This window comes from Neophocaena asiaeorientalis, unplaced genomic scaffold (genome assembly GCF_003031525.2).
Source record: "Neophocaena asiaeorientalis asiaeorientalis breed wild unplaced genomic scaffold, Neophocaena_asiaeorientalis_V1.1 scaffold9, whole genome shotgun sequence".
Taxonomy (NCBI): domain Eukaryota; kingdom Metazoa; phylum Chordata; class Mammalia; order Artiodactyla; family Phocoenidae; genus Neophocaena; species Neophocaena asiaeorientalis.
In genome coordinates this window covers 841,963-864,340 of record NW_020171825.1, presented here as the reverse complement: position 1 = coordinate 864,340, position 22,378 = coordinate 841,963, and the positions used below count along the sequence as shown (strand labels likewise).

Genomic DNA, 22,378 nt, shown 5'->3' with positions numbered 1-22,378 from the left:
TTTTTCTTTTGTTATTGAAAAGTAATACTTTTGCCTTTGTTATAGAGAAGAGCATCTTTAATGATAATTCCAAATGTATGATATCTCACTGTTGTGGCCTCTCCCGTTGCGGAGCACAGGCTCCGGACACTCAGGCTCCGCAGCCATGGCTCACAGGCCCAGCTACTCTGCGGCATGTGGGATCTTCCCAGACCGGGGCACGAACACCTGCATCGGCAGGCGGACTCTCAACCACTGTGCCACCAGGGAAGCCCTGTGTTTCTTTTTTTTTTTTTTCCTGTGTTTCTTTTAAAACAAGTAATCTGAAGCCTCATATAACATTTTCTTGAGATTTCATGTTGTGAGACATTCTTTAGGCTAAATTTACCTGACAGTGACATTCCTTTTGTCTAGAAGAACTTAAACGCCTTGGATAGTATCCATGACAGAACTGCTTTAGTTTAAGATTGATCTTCTGTGGTATGAATGACAAGTTTAAATTCTGTGGTTTAAGATTGCCAGAAAAATACCATGAGGTGTTACTGTTTTATTTTTATTTATTTATTTATTTATTTATTTGGGCCACATGGCTTGTGGGATATTAGTTCCCTGCAGGGATTGAACCTGAGCACCAGCAGTGAAAGTGGCAAGTCCTAACCACTGGACCACCAGGAAATTCCCAAGAGTTACTATTATAACTTGAGTCCTTTTATACTTTCAGCATGAACCCACAGAAGCTGCTATATAGTTATATAGTTAGTATAATGGATATTATATGTTCATTATATGTAGTATATAAGTTAGTATAATGAATATTCATCTACATTTCTCCTCTCATGGCTAAGTTGCATTGAAATGTCATATTATTGGGGGGAAAATGACTTTTCATCAAAAGATTTAAGCAGGATATGAAAATCAAAATAATATAATTTCATTGAAACAACACCCAGAGAGGCTCGAAGTATATGGCAGATTCTTGATCCCAGGTAGAAAACACTGCATCAAGAATTAATGAGAATTCATTTATTCAGCAAATACTTATTACATGCCTACCGTGTGCTAGGTTAAGTATGAGGCTGTTACACTGGAGAAGGTGACATTCTATGTGATCATCAGAGTCACAAGTAAATGAGATTAATTCCTGAATTAAGGGTGGTCTCCTTGGTTGTCTTTAAATTTTGTGATTCATTCTGTATGCCAAAATTGCTAAAGCATTTGTTACTAAAAGATATTTCGCTCAACTGTCTTAAAACGAAAACTATGATAGAGTTAAACAGTGGTCTTATGATAGATTTTGTATGAATTTATGTGATTCTTTATGTTCCTCCTTTCTATCTGAGTATTTTAAAAAATAGCTTTGTAAGTGGACACTTAACTGTACATCAGGTTGAGTAACAAATTACATGTATTGAATAGTAAAAAATATTATAGTGTAGCATTTTCCTCAGGGAAGGTTAACTCTACAAAAATGTAGACTTTAGCATAATTTTCAGTTCTGTACTGAGTCACCACTGACGTGTTATTCTTAATCTGATACTCCGATACAATGTTTCTCTAAGCAGTGTCTTGCCTTAATAAGAAAACTGCCCAGATTACTTCTTAGAGCTGTTATTTCTTTGGGCTTGTTTCAGAAGATTCCGTGTTGGAAAGCTAGAGACCATTGGCTTGACAGCTCAAGTGGTGTCTTTTGAATTTTTCCTGTAGAATTACCCCGTTTTACTTTTTAGCTCATGAAGAAAGTAGGTTTATTTAAAAAACACATCAAAATTAATGCATTAAAAATTTCCCTGGAAAATATCCACCTTGATATATAGTATCAAAAACTACTTCCTGTATGTATTGGCTTAGCTACTATCAGAAGCATCAAACCTGATAAAAATGGAGTATTACTGATAGTATAGCCCTGAATTTTCCTAACTGTATTTGGACTGAACTTCATTTGACATCAGTATTATGAAAGGATACAAGCTGAATAGTGTCACCCTCTGCCACATCAACAGAAAATTAATCAGTCTAGAGGTGACAGTCCAGGTTAATGACCAAAGAGGTAGTACATATTTGTTTACCTCACAGTAATGTGTTCATGTTTTCTAAAGTTCTTTTATTAAAAACTTTTTAAAAATTATAAGGTATTTCAAATGAGGAAAATATAGCAAATGTACAAATCTGCTATATAGGTCTCCTATTACAACAGAAAAACACCCCTAGATACAGCTAAATCTCTTCTTTACATCATCCCATCTGCCTCTTCCTCCCTAGCAGTGACAGCTGTCCTGAAGGTATCATGTGTCTTTCTTGTACATGTTGTTACACTTCAGTGTGCCATAATAATAGTGAAACATTTCACGTACCATAATCACAGTGAAAAAGAAAATTGTGAAAAATATATATACTTAATGATACCATTTATGTAAGATTTAAAAATACACAAAGCAAAAACAGTTCAATTTACAATAGCACCAAAAAGAATAAGATTACTTAGGAGTAAACTTAAGACGTAGAGGACAAAGACTTGTACACTGGAAATAACAAAATGTTGCTGAAAGAAATTAAAGAGGACACAAATAAATGAAAAGCCATCTCATGTTCATGTATTGGAAGACTTAATGTTGCTATAAATGTTAATATTATCCAAAGTGATCTACAGATTTAGTGTCATCCCTATCAAAATCCCAACTGAGTTTTTGCAGAAATAGAAGAAAAATCCAGAAATTCATATGGAATCTCAAGGGACCCCAAATAGTTAAAACAATTTTGCAAAAGAAGAACAAAGTTGGAGAGCTCACACTTCCTGATTTCAAAATTTATTAAAAAACTGTGGTAATGGGAAAACTGTGGTATACTAGTAAGACAGACACATAGACCAACAGAATAGAATTGAGAGCCAGAAATAAACCCTTGGATATATAATCAAGTGATTTTTTTTTTCAAGTGATTTTTTAAAAAATAAATTTATTTATTTACTTATTTATTATTTTTGGCTGCATTGGGTTTTTGTTGCTCTGTGCGGGCTTTTCTCTAGTTGCGGCGAGCAGGGGCTGCTCTTTGTTGCGGTGCGAGGGCTTCTCATTGTGGTGCCTTCTTTTATTGTGGAGCACCAGCTCTAGAGTGCAGGCTCAGTAGTTGTGGCGCACAGGCTTAGTTGCTCTGCGGCATGTGGGATCTTCCCAGACCAGGGCTCGAACCCTTGTCCCCTGCATTGGCAGGCAGATTCTTAACCACTGTGCCACCAGGGAAGTCCCTAAAATCAAGTGATTTTTGACAGGAGTGCCAAGACCATTCCATAAGGAAAGGACAGTCTTTTCAACAAATAGTACTGGGAAAAGTGGATATCCACATGCAAAAGAATGAAGTTGGACCCTTACCTTACACCTCATGCAAAATTAACTCAAAATCTATTGAAGACCTAAATGTAAAAGCTAAAGCTGTAAAACTCTTAGAAGAAAATAGGAGAAAATCCTCATGATGTTGGATTTGATGATAATTTCTTGGGTATGATATCAAAAGCATAGGCAGCAAAAGAAAAATACTTAAGTTAGAGTACATCAAAATTTAAAACTTTTGTGCATCAAAGGCAACGAGTGAAAAGGCAATCCATGGAATGGGAGAAAATATTTGCATATATGTGATATATTTCCATATTATTCAGAATATATAAAGAACTCAACAGCCAGAGAAACAACCTGATTTAAAAATGGGCAACAGACTTGAATAGACATTTCTCCAAAGAAGATATACAGATGACCAACAGGCACATGAAAAGATGCTCAACATTGCTGATCATTAAGGAAACACAAATCAAAACTATAATTGAAGATAACTCACAGCAGTTAGGATGGCCACCATTAAAAAAAGAAGGAAAAAAAAAAACCACAAAAACTCCAGGAAATAATAAGTGCTGGTGAGGAGGAGAGAAACTGGAACCCTTGTGCACCCTTGGTGCAGCTGCTGTGGAAGACAGTATTGTGGTTCTTCAAAAAAATTAAAAGTAGAGCTATCATATGATCCAGCAATTCTACTGCTAGGTGTTTATCCAAAAAATTGAAAGCAGGGTCTTGAAGAGATATTTGCACACTCATGATTAGCAGCCTTATTCACAACAGCCAAGAGGTGGAAGCAAGCCAAGGGTCCAGTGACAAGTGAATGGGTAAGTAAAATATGTTACATACAGGAAATGAAATATTATTTAGCCTTTAAAAGGAAGAAAATTCTGACACCTTTTGTCACAATTCATTACAAATTTGATACAAACCAATGCAAATTAGTATTTTAGTGAAAAAAGTTTTAAAGTAGGGAGGATGAAAATTTGGGGAAATAAAGAAAGCAATGAAGAAGCAGTAGAAGATAAAGTATTTTATGTGTTTTAGGTTTTTATTCTAACTGAATACAAGTGTCAGAATGAATAGCAGAATTAAGAAGTATATGACCTGGTAAATACAAAGTTGTAATATTATGTAGCTTATTAAGATGATAAACTCATAAATGTAAAAAATAAATTGATTTTTTATCTATAATATTTTCATGATTCCCTTCTGGATTCCCAAGATGTTTTCCACTTCTCTTTTATTCTGCATAACACAAAACTGCTCAAAATAGTTCAGGATAAAAGAAAAGAATAATGTGTTTATCTTAAAGATGATGGACTAAATTCATATTGAAGACAATTCACTTTGAAGAAAAATGTCAGAGTACTCTTGATGTGAAGAAAATTAGCTTAGGAATTTGGCCTTCCCAAGGATGAAAAAATGAGCACTGTACATGCACTGAAAAAATTTTTTTGTCCAATATTTCATGTTAACTACTAATAAACTAGAAAAAGTTATATATGATCCTCGATATTGAATTAGATATTCTTTGTTACAGTGATCCACTGATAGACATTTTTCTTTTTTTGCGGTACGCGGGCCTCTCACAGGCTCTGGACGCGCAGGCTCAGCGGCCATGGCTCACGGGCCCAGCCGCTCCGCGGCATGTGGGATCTTCCCGGACTGGGGCACGAACTCATGTCCCCTGCATCGGCAGGCAGACTCTCAACCACTGCGCCACCAGGGAAGCCCTGATAGACGTTTTTCTACGGACCTTGTAAACTGCTTCTTAAGAATAACCAGAATCTTTAGACTATTGAATTTTGGCATATCAGTGTAATTTTTGTGCTAATGGTTATGAAGAAAAATCTCAATGATTTAAAATAACATTTAGTATTAAGGTCAAGGAAAATAATAATTGGGTTTTTAAAAAACTCTCAGTTTATTTTCCTAAATATTTTTTTTCTTTTTTCTTTTTTTGCTTCTTATAGAAAGGTCAAAAGCTAACTTTTTGGTAGGCATAAAACTTTGCTACCATTTTAAATTACAGTCACAATCCTTTCATTCTTTCAACTTCAAGTAAGTTTTGTATTGGTAAAATTTATATTAGAAGTTAAATGGCGGGACTTCCCTGGTGGTGCAGTGGTTAAGAATCTGCCTGCCAATGCAGGGGACATGGGTTCAATCCCTGGCCCTGGAAGATCCCACATGCCGCGGAGCAGCTAAGCCCGTGCACCACAATTAATGAGCCTGCACTCTAGAGCCCGCGAGCCACAACTCCTGAGCCCGTGCACCACAACTACTGAAGCCCGCATGCCTAGAGCCCATGCACCACAACAAGAGAAGCCACCGCAATGAGAAGCCCACGCACCACAACGAAGTGTAGCCCCTGCTCGCAGCAACTAGAGAGAAAGCGTGTGCGCAGCAATGAAGACCCAGGGCAGCCAAAAATAAATTAAAAAACAAAAAGTTAAAGGGCAAAGATTCACTTCTGGAACGGCAGCAAACCAACTATAATTGCTGAATATTATAAAAAAATCTCTGCAGAGTATATGTTGTTGTATGTCGAAAATTCTACGAAACCCATTAAGAAACTACTACAAATAGTAAACAAATTTAGCAAGGGTACAGGATACAAAATAAATATATAAAAATCAAGTGTATTTCTATGCACTTTCAGTGAACCATCCAAAAATAAAATTATGGAAACCATTTCATTAACAAGAGCATCAAAAGAATAAAATACTTAGGAGTAAATTTAACAAAAGAAATGCAAAACCTATACTGTGAAAACTACAAACTATTGAAAAATCAGATCCAAATAAATAGAGAACATTTCATATTCATGAATTAAATGACTAAATATTAAGATGGCAGTACTTCCCAAATTGGTCTACAGATTCAGTGTAATTCCTATCAGAATCCAAGCTTTATTTTTGTCAGAAATTGGCAAGGTGATACTCTTAACATTCAGATAGAAATGTAAGGAGTCCAGAATAGCCAAAATAATCTTGAAGAAAAGAACAAAGTTGGAGAACTTAGTTCCCCCTTTCAAAACTTACTACAAAATAGTCTTGAAATCAAGACAGTGTAGTATTTGCGTAAAGAAACATACAGATCAGTAGAATAAAAATGAGAATCCAGAAGCAAATCCGTACATGTATGGTAAAGTGATTTTTGACGAAGGTGCCAAAATAATTCAGTGGGGAAAGTATAATCTTTTCAACAAATGGTGCTGGAACAATTGGGTATCCATATGTAGAAAAATGAAGTTGGGTTCCTACCTCGTAGTGAGTTAATATAAAAAAATTAACCCAAGGGACTTCTCTGGTGGTCCAGTGGTAAAGAATCCACCTTCCAGTGCGGGGGATGCGGGTTCAATCCCTGGTTGGGGGACTGAGATCCCACATGCCACGGGGCAGCTGAACCCGCGCTCCACAACTACTGAGCTCGCGCACCTCAACGAGAGAGCCCGCGTGCCACAAACTAAAGAGCCCACGTGCTCTGGAGCCCGCACTCCACAACTAGAGAAGAGAAAACCCGCATGCCACAACTTGGGAGAAGCCTGCATACCACAACAAAAGATCCCGCATGCTTCAGTGAATATCCTGCGTGGTGCAACGAAGACCCAACACAGCGCTCCCCCCCCAAAGAAAAAACATTAACCCCAAATGGATAAATGATGTAAATAGAGCAACAAAACTTAGAAGAAAGCATAGGGGTATATCTTCATGACCTTGCATGTGGCATTGGTTTCTTAGATTTGACACCAAAAGCATAAGCAATAAAAGAAAAAAATAGATAAATTGATCTTTGTCAAAATTTAAAACTTTGCTTCAAAGAATACTAACAAGAAATTGAAAAGACAAACCGCAGAATGGGAAAAAATATTTGCAAATCATATATCCAGTGAAGCACTTGTATTTAAAGTACTTAAAGAACACTTAAAACTTAATCATAAAGACAACCCAATATAAAAATGGGCAAAGAACCTAAACAGACATTTCTGAAAGAAAATATCCAGTTGCCAATAAGCAAATGCACAGGTGCTCAAAATCATTAGTCATCAGGGAAATGCAAGTCAAAACCACAATGAGATATCACCTCACACCCACTAGAATGGCTATAATAAGAAAGTCAGATAATAACAAATACTGGTGAAGATGTAGAGAAATTGGAGCCCTCATACACCGTTGGTAGGAGTGTAAAATGGTACAACCACTTTGGAAAACAATCTCGCATTTCCTCAAAAGGTTAAACATCTGGGTTATCCAGAACCTTGACTCAGTTCTCTCATGAGTATTTTATCATGAATATTTAAGTAAGTATTTTTAGACTTATTTATATCCTTGTTACTGTGGTGGATATATTTTACCTTTTAAATAATATTTCAGATAATAATCTTTCCAAATAATAGTTATTGGGCTAGATGTCAGCAACTAAAAGACAAATTAAATAGTATATGTTTGTTTACCCTTTCTGAAAATAATTTGATAACATTGATATTCTCCAGTCTAGTAATTCTACATCTAGATATCCATCCCAAGGAAGCAGTGAAAATTTGCTAATACGAACATGGTATTGCGTTGGGGGGGAGAAAAGATGAATTAATGGCAGTTTACCTTAGAGATGTCTACGTAAACAGTCTCTGTTTATGATGGTAAAGGAGACTTGAAAGTGATTAAAATACAGAGATAAATGCTTTAATGGAGGTGCCTTCAACTAATTAATAATTAAATCCATGAGAAAGAGAGAGCTAAGGACTCAGCTGCCTGGGGGAAAGAAAAGATGTAGGAGGAGATGAAGAAGTTCTAGATGGCAGAGATGACTAATGAATAACCATTTAGAACATGATTTATACATAAGCCAGGATTTGCCTCTAAATCAGAGTATAAGAAGGTGAGGAAAAACATTGGGACATGGTGGCATGGGAGAGCAAAGCTTGTTGAAAAATCAGACATCTTTTATAGATAATTTTAGTTTTTTATTATGGGAGTATTTTTCTTTATTGTTATTTATTTTCCAGAAATAGTAGAGTGAGAAAAGGATTTCCCTGTCTTATTGTAGTTGTAGTATTGTTTTTGATACTTACTTTAGCCTATTCAAAGGTATTTTCATGAGTTAACTGATTACTGTGGTCTATTCTATTGAGTATGTTCCTTGTCTCAAGCACTGTGGTAGACACTTTACATATGTTGTTCTAAATGGGATAGTGGTAAGCCACAAGGTAGACGTTATTAGCCTTAGTTTACAGAAGAGTTGGAAACTGAGGTTCAGAAATACTAAGTAAGGTAGCTGAAGTCACACAGCTTGGGAGTGTAGAATCTAAGATTAAACGCAGGTCAGTATGATTCCAAGGCCTGTGAACTAGTACCTCTCTGTATCTAACTTTACGAAGTTGTTTTGCTAGAGAAAATTCTGAGAAATCGTAGCACTGACATGGAAAATTAGCTCTGTCAGACGTGGATAAATCTTTGTTAATATAAGGAATAATACACTTCTAGCCAGAACAGTTTTGTCACATGATGAGAGGAATTGTCCTTGTGATTGTTGAACATTGAGGCTCAAGTCATACCATTTAAAGGAAGCATGGAAGGCATTGCAAGGACATGAACGAATCACACAGTATTACACAGTGTACAGTTTTACAAAATATACAATTAGAGATACTGGTTAAGAGTAACTCTCAGAAAGCATTTTTAGTATCTTATTACCTCTTGTAGATGTTAACGTATTTTTCAAATTATGTTAAAATTCAAAATATTGATTTTTAGTGGTGATTTTACAGTCTTGTCCAAGTAAGTAATAATTTTTTAGAGCCATACAAGGTTTGAAATAGGTAAGATTTTTTTGCATCTAAAAGATTTTGTTTGTGCTTTCATTTTGTTTCAATAACATTCATTTTGGTTGATGTAAAATTGTCTCAACTTTAGATGCTTGCGGTGGAGGGAGGGAAATGTTTTGTAGTAGTCATATCATTGAAATTACCAACCTGTATTTTTCTTCTCAAAGAAAGGATATGGTGATGAACATAAGAATAAAAAATAATAATTACATATAGATGCATAACAAGAAATAATTATATATGCATTGTTTGAGGTTTTTCTTTCTCTAATATAGCCAACCCTTTCCCATTTGTTCTACCACCATGCATTTTGTTCTAGATTTCTTGACTAAGAGTTCGTTTTGATATTCAGAGAACATTTTGAAATTGTGCTTTTAAGTAGAGCTATTTAAGTATTTTTATGTAACATTTTCATAAAGATGAAGAATTAAATGAACTTAGTGTATACCAGTGGATAATCTTGTGCACAAATTAACATTTTCTTTATGTTTTCAAATATTAATGAAAAGAACCTTACACGTATCTTCAGTAGAGTTTATACCTGCATTGTACGTCATAATCTGTTTCTTTTATCCCATTTGTAGAGAGTAATGCTAAATCATGCAGTTACTGGAATTTGTATAGGGACATGGTAAGAATCATGGTTGTTCTTTTAAAGAAATAATTTTCAAATACCCTTCTTAGGGAAAAAACATTATTATATCTGTCCCTTTGCCTCTATGGTCAATTTTTAGAATAGACTCTTGAACATAAAAAGGACAGTAACAAACAAAGTCAGATAACTATTACATTTATATCTATGGTAGACTTTTTAATAAAAATTTATCTATGGCTTAAGTGCACAGTAGGCAAACAGAAAAAGAAAAGAACATTTTTGTAGTAGCATTTTAAAATGAATGCCAGAGTGGGGAATTCCCGACGGTCCAGTGGTTAGGACTCCGCACTTCTACTGCAGGAGGCAAGGGTTCAATCCTTGGTTGGGAAGCTAATATCCCACATGCCACATGGAGCAGCAAAAATAATAATAATAAAATGAATACCATAGTACTGTTAGAGGCTTATAATAAAAGACTACAATCCTATTTAGGAAATTTACTTATAGTGCATGATAAATGATAGAAAATTGAAGCAAGTTTTCAAGGTTATGCAATATTTTATATTTAAAATATTTCATTTTTTTTCTTGTGACAGTAATTCAGTGTTATGATCACGTTATCTACTTCTCTTATTAGGTAATTTTTTCACTTGGACCTTTCCCCCCCCAGTTTTTAAAGCTGTCCTAGACAAAACAACAAAAAATATTATCCTATTTGAGGAAAATATTTTCTGTTAATGGATTTTTTTAATGGAAACACATAATGTATAAAAATGGAATACTTTCACTTCGGCAAAAACATTTGTTTTCCTGATAAAATTACTTGTCCATTTGAGAGAAAAATTACTGAGAAGATAAGTCAAGGTAATGCTAAAAAAAATGTTAAATTTTTCTGCTAAAACTATAAAACCATCATAAGTAAAGCCAATACAGAAGTCAGCAGACGAGAGGGAAAGTTTGTAGCTTATTTTAGTGACAAAAGGGGAGTGTTCTTAGTGTATAAAGAACTCTTACAAATCAATATGAAAAAGACGAACCACCCAGACAAAAAATGTTCAAAGATGATTTGTAGCAAAGGAAATATAAATGGCTCCTGCATAATGACAAAATGTGCTAAACTATACAGAGAAATTCAAGTTAAAATACTATTTTTCACCTATATTTTGACAAACATGAAAATTTTGATAATTTCTGATTTTATTAGGTTGTAGGAAAATAGGCCCACATATATTATTGGTAGGTGTATAAATTGATAAAAGCCTCCATGGAGAACAATTTGACAGTGAATTTATACTACAGGATATATTCACATGTGGGAGATACACAAGTATGTTCATAGCAGTATATTGTGTGTAACAGCAGAAGACTGGAGACAACTGAAATGCCCATCAAAATGGGATAATTAAATAAGTATAGTACATACTTACAGTGTGTGTAACTACATCCATATTCTTGAACTATTGTATAGCCATTAAAAAGGATTTGAATGTTCCGTATGTGCTGATATATTAAGTAACAGAAGCAGTATACTTTTGTGTAAAAAATAATGTATATGTTTATGCTGTTATGTGTATAAAATATCTTTGGAAGGAACCACAAGAAACTAATAATTGTGGTTGCCTTTGAATTGGGAGCTGGATGGCTGACCCCATGACAGAAGTAAGAAGGATACATACCATATACTATTAATAGATGTCTTGTTAGTACTTTTTGAATTTTGAACCCTGTATATGTATTACCGAATACCTCCTCCCCCCAAAAAAAGGGGATTTCAAAACTTTGCAGTGGAAGGGTCTGGAAGATATGAGACTGTTGAAATAATGGAATTTTAGTCACCTACCACGAAACTTCTGCAATGCTTGGGCCATCCAGGGAAGTAGATGAGCAGCTGGCTCACTGAATAAAGAACCCTGGTGTTACACATATAAGTACCTCAAGTGCAATTACTGAAACTCCTTTAGCTAGCACGCTGAACTTGGAGATAGTTGCTGGAGATCACTTAATAGGCTGTGTTAAGAGGTTGATCTAATCTGAATTAAGAAACTGGAAAAAGCAAAGAATGGACTGTACCATGGGTGGGAGAAAAGAAGCTGAGTCAGAGTAGATTTGGACACCCCTCCAGTAGCCTCTCATTTTTCCTTCTTTAGGTCTATAAACTAGCCAGAGAGATGACTACATAGAAGAGTTAGAGACGTGTATGTTTTGCTAAATAGCAAAAGGTAGTGAGAGCTCATTCCAGAAGTTTTGCTCAGTGTCCCAGAATTCGTAGTAACTTCATTGGTCCTGAAACATCACTGGTAGAATGGAATTATTCTCCCTTCCTCTTGGTTTCAGGAAGAAGGTCCAAAACTAACTTGCTTTTCAATGTGACTTGTTTACTTCAGGCTAAAGAATATCCTTTCTTTTTTGGCGGAGGAGGGGGGCGGTGTGGGCTGCTCTGCGTGGCTTGCGGGATCTCAGTTTCCCAACCAGGGATTGAACCCCAGGCCACAGCGGTGAAAGCGCCAAGTCCCAACCACTAGACCACCAGGGAACTCCCAAGAATATCCTTTCAAAGCGAACTCATCCAGATCAGCTTGATGTCTGATAGGAAGGGTTCAGATAAACGAGGTTGTAGAAGAATCAAGTCTGAAGAGTAACCTTGCACAGCTTGATCTGTTTACTTTTTAAACGCCACCTTGTTCAGTGGGTCTGGCAATGCTCTTTTGAACCATAGGACTGCATTTCATAAAGAGGTGAGGCTCCTGCTCATGTAATCTGGAAAATTGCTTGTCTGATTGGGTACACAGTTGCCCTGTACCCTCTTGAATGACTCAGTCATGGTGTGCTCAAGAGTCAAGTAACTTCTTATGTGACTGAATGAAGAAAAAAAAGTTACAAAAGCCAGCTACTTTGGAAATGAAAATCACTAAATGGTATCAGTTGTTATCATATTAGGGTTGGCAAATACTATAATTAAGACTTCAAGTGATTTTTAGTATTATCGCCTGGTTTCAGCCACTTTCTGAAGAATTTTATTTGGAATAGAACTTTGAATGTTGACATCAGATACTCAGGTTGAGTTCAGTTCAATTTTATAAGCCCTTATAAATAATCCGTAGTAGTCTAGTAGTCTGTTATGGGTAAAATTTCTACCACAAAAATTTATTGGAAGTTATTCTTTTTGGCCCCTCAAACTTATTTATAAATACAATGAATGGTGAAGCAAACAGTTAAAGTGCCTTTGCTGAGTGACTCGACCATTAAATGAATTTCAGTGTATTTGTAGCCACTATACGTTTATCATTTAGTTGTAACATAGTTTAATAGCTGTTTATTAAGTATCTCAAATGACATAGGTCCTGAAGAATTAGTAATAATCAGGAGAGATGATGTCTGACTCCTTGTAGAATTTGTCACCTGTGGAGGGTGGCAAGGACAAAGGCTGTGTCAGGTAGACAATGAGTGAGTCATGACAGGGGGAGGCGGGCACTGCAGAGAACAGCTCGGGGAGCCCTAACCTGGAAGTGGAGGTGGCTGTGTGCAGCCTTAGGGCGGAAATAAAGGCCAAGCTGAGTCCTACAGAAGGCGGGTGGAGGGTGGGCTAGGCGGGGGTCAGAGTTTGAAAACAGATGTACAAAGTATAAAAAGGGCTAAAAGATTGTGTGAGGTGTCTGAGGAACTGGAAGCATTGATATGTGGCTGGGATGTGGAAAGCTTGAAGGTAGGGGACCTGGTGGCAGGGAGGGAGGGTGGTGAGAGGAGATATGTGAAGGAAAAGGCCGTAATGAAGCAAGCAGAGACCTGACGTTGTGGAAATCTGTGAGCCGTGTTCAATGGTCTGGATTTATCTGGAGGGCAGGGAGAACCAGAGGAGGCCTTCCCTCAGGAAACTGATCAGAGTTGCCTGCGAGAAAGATCAATCTGCCTGCATTATGCAGAATAGCTTGGAGGAGTGTAGAGTGAAGGAGACCTGTTAGCATCTACTCAGGCAGAATGCAGGTAGGAGGTACTAGTAACCTCAACGATGGTTATTATGGCAGTGGGAGAAAAATGGATGGATAGTAGAGAGATTTAAAATGTAGAGTCAGCTACACAGCATTTATTGTGTGGTACTAATGTTCTGAGTTGTTTGTTATTCTAGCCATCTCTTATCAGAGCAGTTTACAAGTATGGTCTAGAGAATAGTGTTGATTGACAGATTTTTAGAAAGCCTAAATTGTGCTTAAGTTGATATCTTGTGAGAATTAATAGACTCTGTACCTTGATCACTGTTATGAATGAATAAATTTGTGTCATATTTTTAGTAAACTCATGTTTGAAATCAGATTCTGTTACTGTTTCTGGGGAAGTTGAGAGGTTTTTTGGTTATGGTTACTGTTTTGTTTTGTCTTCATTGTTGTTTTTACCTGAGGAGCAGGAACAGATCTTAGGTCTCTAAAGTGACCCCTTAGTTACTTGCTGTCATATGATAGTGTTTAATTCCTTCACTGCATTTATCATAAACTTTGTATTTTCTTTATTTCTTTGCCCACTTGATTAATTTCCATCTCTTCACACTAAAATATAAGCTTTATAAGGATGGGGACCTTGTCTTGTTGTTTATGCCTTGTGCTGCTCAGGAAGTATTTGTTGAGTGAGGGGGGTGGGAGGAGGGGAAGAAGAAAGGAAGGGAGGGGGGAGAAGGGAGGAAAAGGGGGAGGGAGGAACGCCTTCTACGGTGGGACGGTGGCGCTGTGGGAGGGATGGGAGAATGAGCTGAGTGGTGACAGCTTGCTTGCAGTGAATGTGGTGTCCTCCACACTCTAGAACTTGAACACAGTGCAGAAAGTTGGGTTTGACCTTAAAAAATAATCAGTTTTATTCTTTTTGTAAATACAGTACTCATCTGTGCAGTAAATAGGCTAAAAAATCTTTTTGGTTAATTAAATGTTACTAGCAGTAAAAGTCAATTTTTGATTTGCAAACTGAGTTTTAATTGTCAAGCTTTAGTCTGCCACTAGAGCTAGGAATGAGCAGATCAGATGTTTTGTAAAAGATCATTTTCTAAAGGATCAATTTAACGTTACTGACATTAGGTACAGATTCAAATGAATCTTAATATACCATTAGTTTTTTTTTTTTTCCCTCGCATAGGACTTTGGTGGAAAGAAGAAAAACCCACATTACTGATGTAACGTGACTCAAAACACAGCTTCATTTATCATTCGGAGTTGGGTAGGATATCCTGCAAGTAACAATCACCCTAATATTGCAGGGGCTTAAAACACCAAACGTTTGTTTCTTACACATGTTAGATGTCCTTTGTGTGTCTGCTGGGGTGCATCCTTACTAGGAGGCTCAGGCTGCCTTGTTGCTAGTTGCCCTGACAAAGGAAAAGAATGAGCATAGGGAGTCATGACTGGTTCTTAGAGCTTCAGCCAGCATCCTTCCGCTCGCATTCCAGTGGTGAAAGCGGGTCATGTGACTGCGCCCCTCCTTTAGCGGCTGGGACATGGCAGCCTTACTGTGCACCTCCTTGCAAGAGACCAGTTGGTTTGAAAAACATTAATTTTTGTTAAAAAGAAAGTTGCTTAGTATACCAGTAGTGTGCTTTTGAAGAAACAAAACACTTTTATGAGTAGGTTAAATGCAGGATAAATATCCACTGCATATTTTGGTTGAAAGTTTTGAAAATCTTTACACTGAAACATATTTGAATTTTATATTTCATTAAATTTTCAATGAAATTATTAGTAAAGTTCATTTGAACTTAAGTGGTTAACTTGTTCTGAAAAGAGTTATATTCTGACTTTATCAGTGTGAAGTACATTTTTAGAGAATGTTACCTAATCATTTTTGAGGAAAAACCAAAAACTGAAATACATTTAGATTTGTAAAACTGCTAAACATTTGTTAGGATACAAGAAGGTGTTGAATGATACATTCTGACAGTACTTCAGATTTCCTCACTCTTAGAAAAAGACAAAGTAAAATGCTAATATGAATAATAGGTTACAGAATTTAAGTAGGCAGGTAACATATTTGAATGGACCAGTTGCCCTCCTGTTACAATAATATGCCATATTAACACTATTTCCGTTTTCTCACAGGAAGTCATTACACCTGTAGTTTCCACTGTTGATTAATCTCTTGGTATCATTCAAGGTGCTGATTTTTACCTATGACCAAGTATAATATTGAGTTTGCTTTAATGGTTAACTTTTTCTAAGAGCACAATTGAAACTAATCAGATTGGCTATGCTCCTTAAATTTACCCTCTAAGAGGTTGAAATCATGTTCTTCTTGGTAGAGAGAAAATGACTTAAAAATTTTTTTGTTGCTACCTAAAAAAAAAAAAAAAAAAACCCACTTAATATTACCAGTATTTAGAGAAAAAAAGACGTATTTCTTTTTAAACTGCTTTTTTTCTCTGTCAGTAATGTAGCAGTGTGTATTTGTTTCCAGGAATTTTTTCTCTGCTATGAAATTTCCTCTGAACTGACATCTTTGAGTTGGAGTTAATTTTCTAAATTGCTATGGTATGCCCAGAATTTTCTTGGGACAAAGAAGGTAGCAGAGAACTGGGGGGTTAGTATGTTTCTGTGGTGTGAATAACTGTACATAGGATTCCGAACAGAATCTATTTAGTATTTTCATAAGTGCATGTTTGAAGAAAAAAGAAAAATTACAGAATTTTAGGAGTGATTAGAATTTGGCACCCCTAGGCCAACTCCTCGTGGAAAAGCAGAGAACACACTAGGCCTGGGGGTTGAGTGCCTCATCCAGGGTTGCTCAGTGATCAAAGAGAGCAAAGCCAGAAGCCCTGGGTTTCCTGATGGCTAGTCCCGTCTCTTTATATTGAGCTCTCTGCAATGGGAAGAAACTCTTTAGCAATTAGGCAGATGGTGTTAGTTTTATCTCTATAATATATTGAAAAAAATTGAAGTATTGACTTTGTCCTATTTAGGGAGCTTGTTGCCTACTGTCACATCTAATAGTGTTCCTTAAGAAAAAAGAATATATATATGTATTTATGATACAACTTAAAAAAATGTGATTCCTCAATATGATTATATGAGCTCCCCAAAACCAATTATAGAAGGTTTGAAAGGCTTGGTAAGATAGACATAGACACTAAGACTGTTTCATTCTGTTGGGATAATATTCCAAATTCTGAGTGTAACTTTTTTTCTACCACTTCATAAGCCAAATAATGGTTACTAAATGGAATATTTTGTCAAACCAATGAGTTTTTTAAGTTTTGCGCTCCTTCTGCTGGCTTTTATTAACTACTCAAGATCTGAACAGAGCATCAAAATCCTGGTTTTATGTATCAGAAAGCAAAAGGTAACTGTGCAACTGTGGTTAATTCTTGTATTAATTTTTTTTAACCACTTCTGCTCAACAAGTATATGAAGCACTTTAAATACTGATGCATCTCCTGTTTTATTTTTGAGGTCTTGAAGAAGATCCACAAAACTAGAGTTGGAAGCCGGAGAGAAATTTCAGATAGTGATAAGTAAACATGTTCTGCCCTAACTCTGATTTTTCAGTAATGAAATAGTGTAAACTCTTAACATTCCTTTTATGGAGCTTTGTAGTCCATAAAAACAGCATTGTTGTAGAGCCTCGATGTGCGTCATTTGTGGCTGAAGGTTTTGATGGCTTTGCAAAAGGCAGACTGGTGCATACTTTGAAACATGTGAGACAGTTTTAGATGCAGCTTCTCAGATGGATTTAATTAGTCCTTCATAGGACTGGATGTCCGTTTGTTGCAGCTGAATTCTCATTTCATTCACCCATAACTAGAAACACCTCGCTTCAAACGGGTTTCTTCAAAGAAAGAGGGGTTTAGGGTTCTATGTTTTACTGCTTTTTGATGTTGGTTTCCCTTTAACTGAGAAGACCTTATGTTTATACAACTGTTATTATTAAGAAAACATAGCTTTCTTCACGAGGGTCCTTTTGTATCATTGCTGGTTATTGGTGGAAGTCAGAGATCTGTGGAGTAGATCTTGCTCCGTCAGACTATTAGAGCAGCTGTGTGTTTGCATATTTTGCTTAGGAGAGGTGTGAACTGAAAATGTGGCATAAACTTGTGAAATAAATTCTCTAAACCCGAAATCTGAATGCAGTGTAAGGTGAAAACCCGTACTGAATATGTTAATAGGGCAGTTGTTTGATTTAGAAGCTTATAATATTAACCACAAAAGCAGAGCTAATCAACTAGAGTTGCCGTAATTCATAGTAATTGTAATTTTGATTTACTCTGCCTGCAATGTAAGCTCATGGTATGCTTTCAGTAAATATGTTGAAAGAATGAAAACATATTCTCTACAGTAAAATTATATATTTAAAAAAATGTATCCTACTACTACTATTTTCTAAAAAATTATCCATAAACCTTCACATTTTATTAGAAGAGCTACTTGAATTTACCCTGAAAATAATGCACTTTCTTCTGTTTTCCAGTTAGTGTGTCCTCTGAGGGTCTGGCATGCTTCATCATCAAGGCAGCTTTTATCGCCCATGCCCACAATTCTAACTACATTTCAGGGGGTTGTAATCTCTCCCAGAATCCTGGTCATTCATTGTATTTAGGATGAAGTGCTTCAGGGGGTTTGGGGGCTATTCGCTCATGGGCACAGGTTTTGCATCTCTAAAAGCTTCTCTTGCTCCAACATCCTGATTTGTATAAAAATCCTAAAAGATACTCTTTAACTTCTTATTCCTCTTTCCCTTTAATGGAAAGACCAAGTTAAATAAGACTGTTGAAGCTTAAAATTGTCCCAGAGCCATACATCACACTGAAAAATACATATCCCACAAATTCTTTTGGTGTCTTGTTTCAGTATTCCATCCAAGAATCTGTAGAGTCTCAGGCTTATGTTTCTGCCTTGTGAAAGCCATAAGTGATCTTTCCCATCTTATTCACCAGACTCAGTTCTATATAACTGTGCCAGTTTCTAAAACTCAAAGGTCAGGCATGTTCCACCATTGAAGATATGTGAAAAAGATAGACAAAGCCTTAAAACCAGTTCTTAAAAAAAATATTTTGATCCGTGCTCACAATAAGTCAGAAAGAGATTTCGCTGAAATTCGGGCCAACATACTGTTGGGAATTGATCTGTGTTCTTGATTATATGTGACTTGTGACTGTATTGTGGAAATCCTCGTGTTGGGAGAATTATGGAAATGTGGCTCAGGAATATCATGTTACATTTATGTTAATATTATAATTTTAAACAATTTTATGGATGTGATTTACCCCAGGAGTTCTTTTAATAGTTCCGTCTTTAGTACAGTGTTATGTGGTTTCGCAGTGTTTTATTTCTTACAAATCTTGGTGGAAATAGAAAATCTCAAATACAAAGGACAGAACATTTGTGAATTATTTTTTATATAAATTTGCAAGACCATTTGTTAGGGAACCCTACTTCTAGTATTTGAAGATAATAGGTAACGTGTTACAGTTATACCATTTTCTATTCTTCAGACTGGGCTGTCTTATAAAAAAGAAACATCCATCACACTGGATACAGGGACATAGGCAATCATATTCTTCCTCCATTATCTTCGGTTTTAAAAATGATGTAAAAATTAACTGTCTGCATTTGCTAACAGGATTTTGTTTGGGGCTAGGTAAGGGGGTGGTAGACAAACAATAATGTAACATTGTATTTAAAACAACAGTTTTTGAAGACATACAGTCTTTAACCTTTGGAAAAGTTACTTAACCTCTCTGAGCCACTGCAGTAATAGTATTTTATATAAATGCTGGTATAGAGGAAAGCATAAAGGCCTTAAGTCAAATGGACTTGAGTGTAAATACCAGCCCTGAGACTGCTGACTGTCAAAGCAGTAGCAGTTAGTTATCTTTTCTGAGTCTTCATTTTCCTCATCTATAACATAGGGATAATAGTCTCCAGGGTTTTGTTAAAATCAAATAAGATAATGTATGTAAAGTCTCTAGTACAGTGGCTGGCATGTAGTAGGTACTCAAGAAACCATCTCCCTTCCCCCTTAAGTATAGACATTTTGCTTTTCAAAAGAATCTAAAGTAGCTTTTACTTTGCAAGCAGTGCTTTCTATTCTGTGAAAAATTTGTGGAAAGTTTAAAAAATAAGACTAAAAACGTACACACATACTTTGGCGAGGCTTGTGGGTATCGATTAATATTCTAAGATTCTAATATTCTTTGCTTAGAATTATATTCTTCATTTATTTTATGAAGCCCTTTTTGAGGCCACCGCAGAATACCTGGAGAGTAGTTACAGAGGTAATCTTCGCCTCTCGCCTTTCACTTTGGGACATTTTCTTCAATGAGCCAATCACTGCTTTTGCCTTCCCCTCCCTCTTGCTGCCCTTGGGACCCGGCTGTGGTTTGCAATCCCACGGGGTCTGCAGTTCCTCCTTCCCCCACTATCAGGCACATCTTCACTGTTAGAGGTGCAGGGCTGGCGGGATCAGGCTCTATGGGGGATCTGTCCCTTCTTTCAAAGCCTTTCTCTTATCCATGGATACTCTACCCGTTGTTAAAAACTCCATACATGGAATTACCACACCAATTATTACAGTGACCATGCTTTGCAATAAAATATTGACCTTTGTTATTGTATTTTCCCTCCAAATGAATTTACCAACAAATATCTAAACTGGCTCAGTTGAGGTAATCAGATCGACCTAGGGTTGGATATGCTCCTTTGCTAACCGTGGAACTTTGAAGTTATTTTAACTTCCCTGAACCTCAGATTTGGCATCTATAAAATATGATTAATAACATCCCCATTGTAGGATTACTCTCAGTATTCAGTGAGTTTAATGTTTATTAAAATATCTGCTAGATGTTAGCCACTCAGTGCATGTTCCCTTTCTTTGATTTTGACTCATTTTTCTGAACAAGTGACAAAAACTTGGCTGCAAAGAACACCAAGGGGCATTCATAATCTGCCTCTTAAATGCTTTACAATGTTGTGTTACTTTCTGCTGTACAACAAAGTGAATCAGCTATACATAATACATATATCCCCATATCCCCTCCTTCTTGAGCCTCCCTCCCACCCTCCCTATCCCATCCCTCTAGGTCGTCACAAAGCATCGAGTTGATCTCTTTGTGCTATGCAGCAGCTTCCCACTAGCCATCCATTTTACGTTTGGTAGGGTATAAATGTCAATGCTACTCTCACTTCATCCCAGCCTCCCCTCCCTGCCTGTGCCCTCAAGTCTATTCTCTACGTCTGCATCTTTATTCCTGCCCTGCCACTAGGTTCATCAGTACCGCTTTTTAAAATTCCATATATATGTGTTAGCGTACAATATTTGCTTTTCTCTTTTCTGACTTACTTCACTCTGTATGACAGACTCTAGGTCCATCCACCTCACTACAGATAACTCAATTTCGTTCCTTTTTATGGCTCAGTAATATTCCATTGTATATATGTGCCACATCTTCTGTATCCATTCATCTGTTGATGGACATTTAGGTTACTTCCATGTCCTGGCTATTGTAAATAGTGCTGCAGTGAACACTGGGGTGCATGTGTCTGTTTGAATTATGGTTTTCTCAGGGTATATGCCCAGTAGTGGGATTGCTGGGTCATATGGCAGTTCTATTTTTAGTTTTTTGAGGAACCTCCATACTGTTCTCCGTAGTGGCTCTATCAATTTATATTCCCACCAGCAGTGCAGGAGGGTTTCCCTTTTCTCCACACTCTCTCCAGCATTTGTTCTTTCTAGATTTTTTGACAATGGCCATTCTGAATGGTGTGAGGTGATACCTCATTGTGGTTTTGATTTGCATTTCTCTAATGATTAGTGATATTGAGCATCTTTTCATGTATTTGTTGGCCATCTGTATGTCTTCTTTGGAGAAATGTCTGTTTAGGTCTTCTGCCCATTTTTGAATTGGGTTTTTTTGATATTGAGCTGCACGAGCTGCTTGTCTATTTGGGAGATTAATCCTTTGTCAGTTGCAGAATATTCATTTGCAAATAATTTCTCCCATTCTAAGGGTTGTCTTTTCATTTTGTTTATGGTTTCCTTTGCTGTGCAAAAGCTTTTAAGTTTCATTAGGTCCCATTTGTTTATTTTTGTTTTTATTTCCCTTACTCTAGGAGGTGGGTCAGAAAAGATCTTGCTGTGATTTATGTCATAGAGTGTTCTCCCTACGTTTTCCTCTAAGAGTTTTATAGTGTCTGGCCTTACATTTAGGTCTTTAAGGAGTTTATTATTGTGTATGTTACTTAGAAGTGTATTTTTGTGTATGCTGTTAGGGTGTGTTCTGATTTCATTCTTTTACATGTATCTATCCATTTTTCCCAGCACCACTCATTGAAGAGGCTGTCTTTTCTCCATTGTATATTCTTGCCTCCTTTGTCAAAGATAAGGTGCGTGGGTTTATCTCTGGGCTTTCTATCCTTTTTCATTGATCTATATTTCTGTTTTTGTGCCAGTACCATACTGTTCTGATTACTGTAGCTCTGTAGTATAGTCTGAAGTCAGGGAGCCTGATTCCTCCAACTCCATTTTTCTTAAGATTGCTTTGGCTCTTCAGAGTCTTTTGTGTTTCCATACAAATTGTAAAATTTCTTGTTCTAGTTCTGTGAAAAATGCCTTTGGTAATTTGATAGGGATTGCATTGAACCTGTAGATTGCTTTGGGTAGTATAGTCATTTTTACAATATTGATTTGTCC

The 22,378-nt window shown here is 36.5% G+C and overlaps 1 protein-coding gene across 1 annotated transcript in view; it reads left to right on the top strand.

Annotated features, from left to right (window-relative positions):
- The window catches only part of PCCA (propionyl-CoA carboxylase subunit alpha), a 353,227-nt gene that overhangs the window by 226,733 nt on the left and 104,116 nt on the right, over window positions 1–22,378 (top strand). The window lies entirely within an intron of this gene.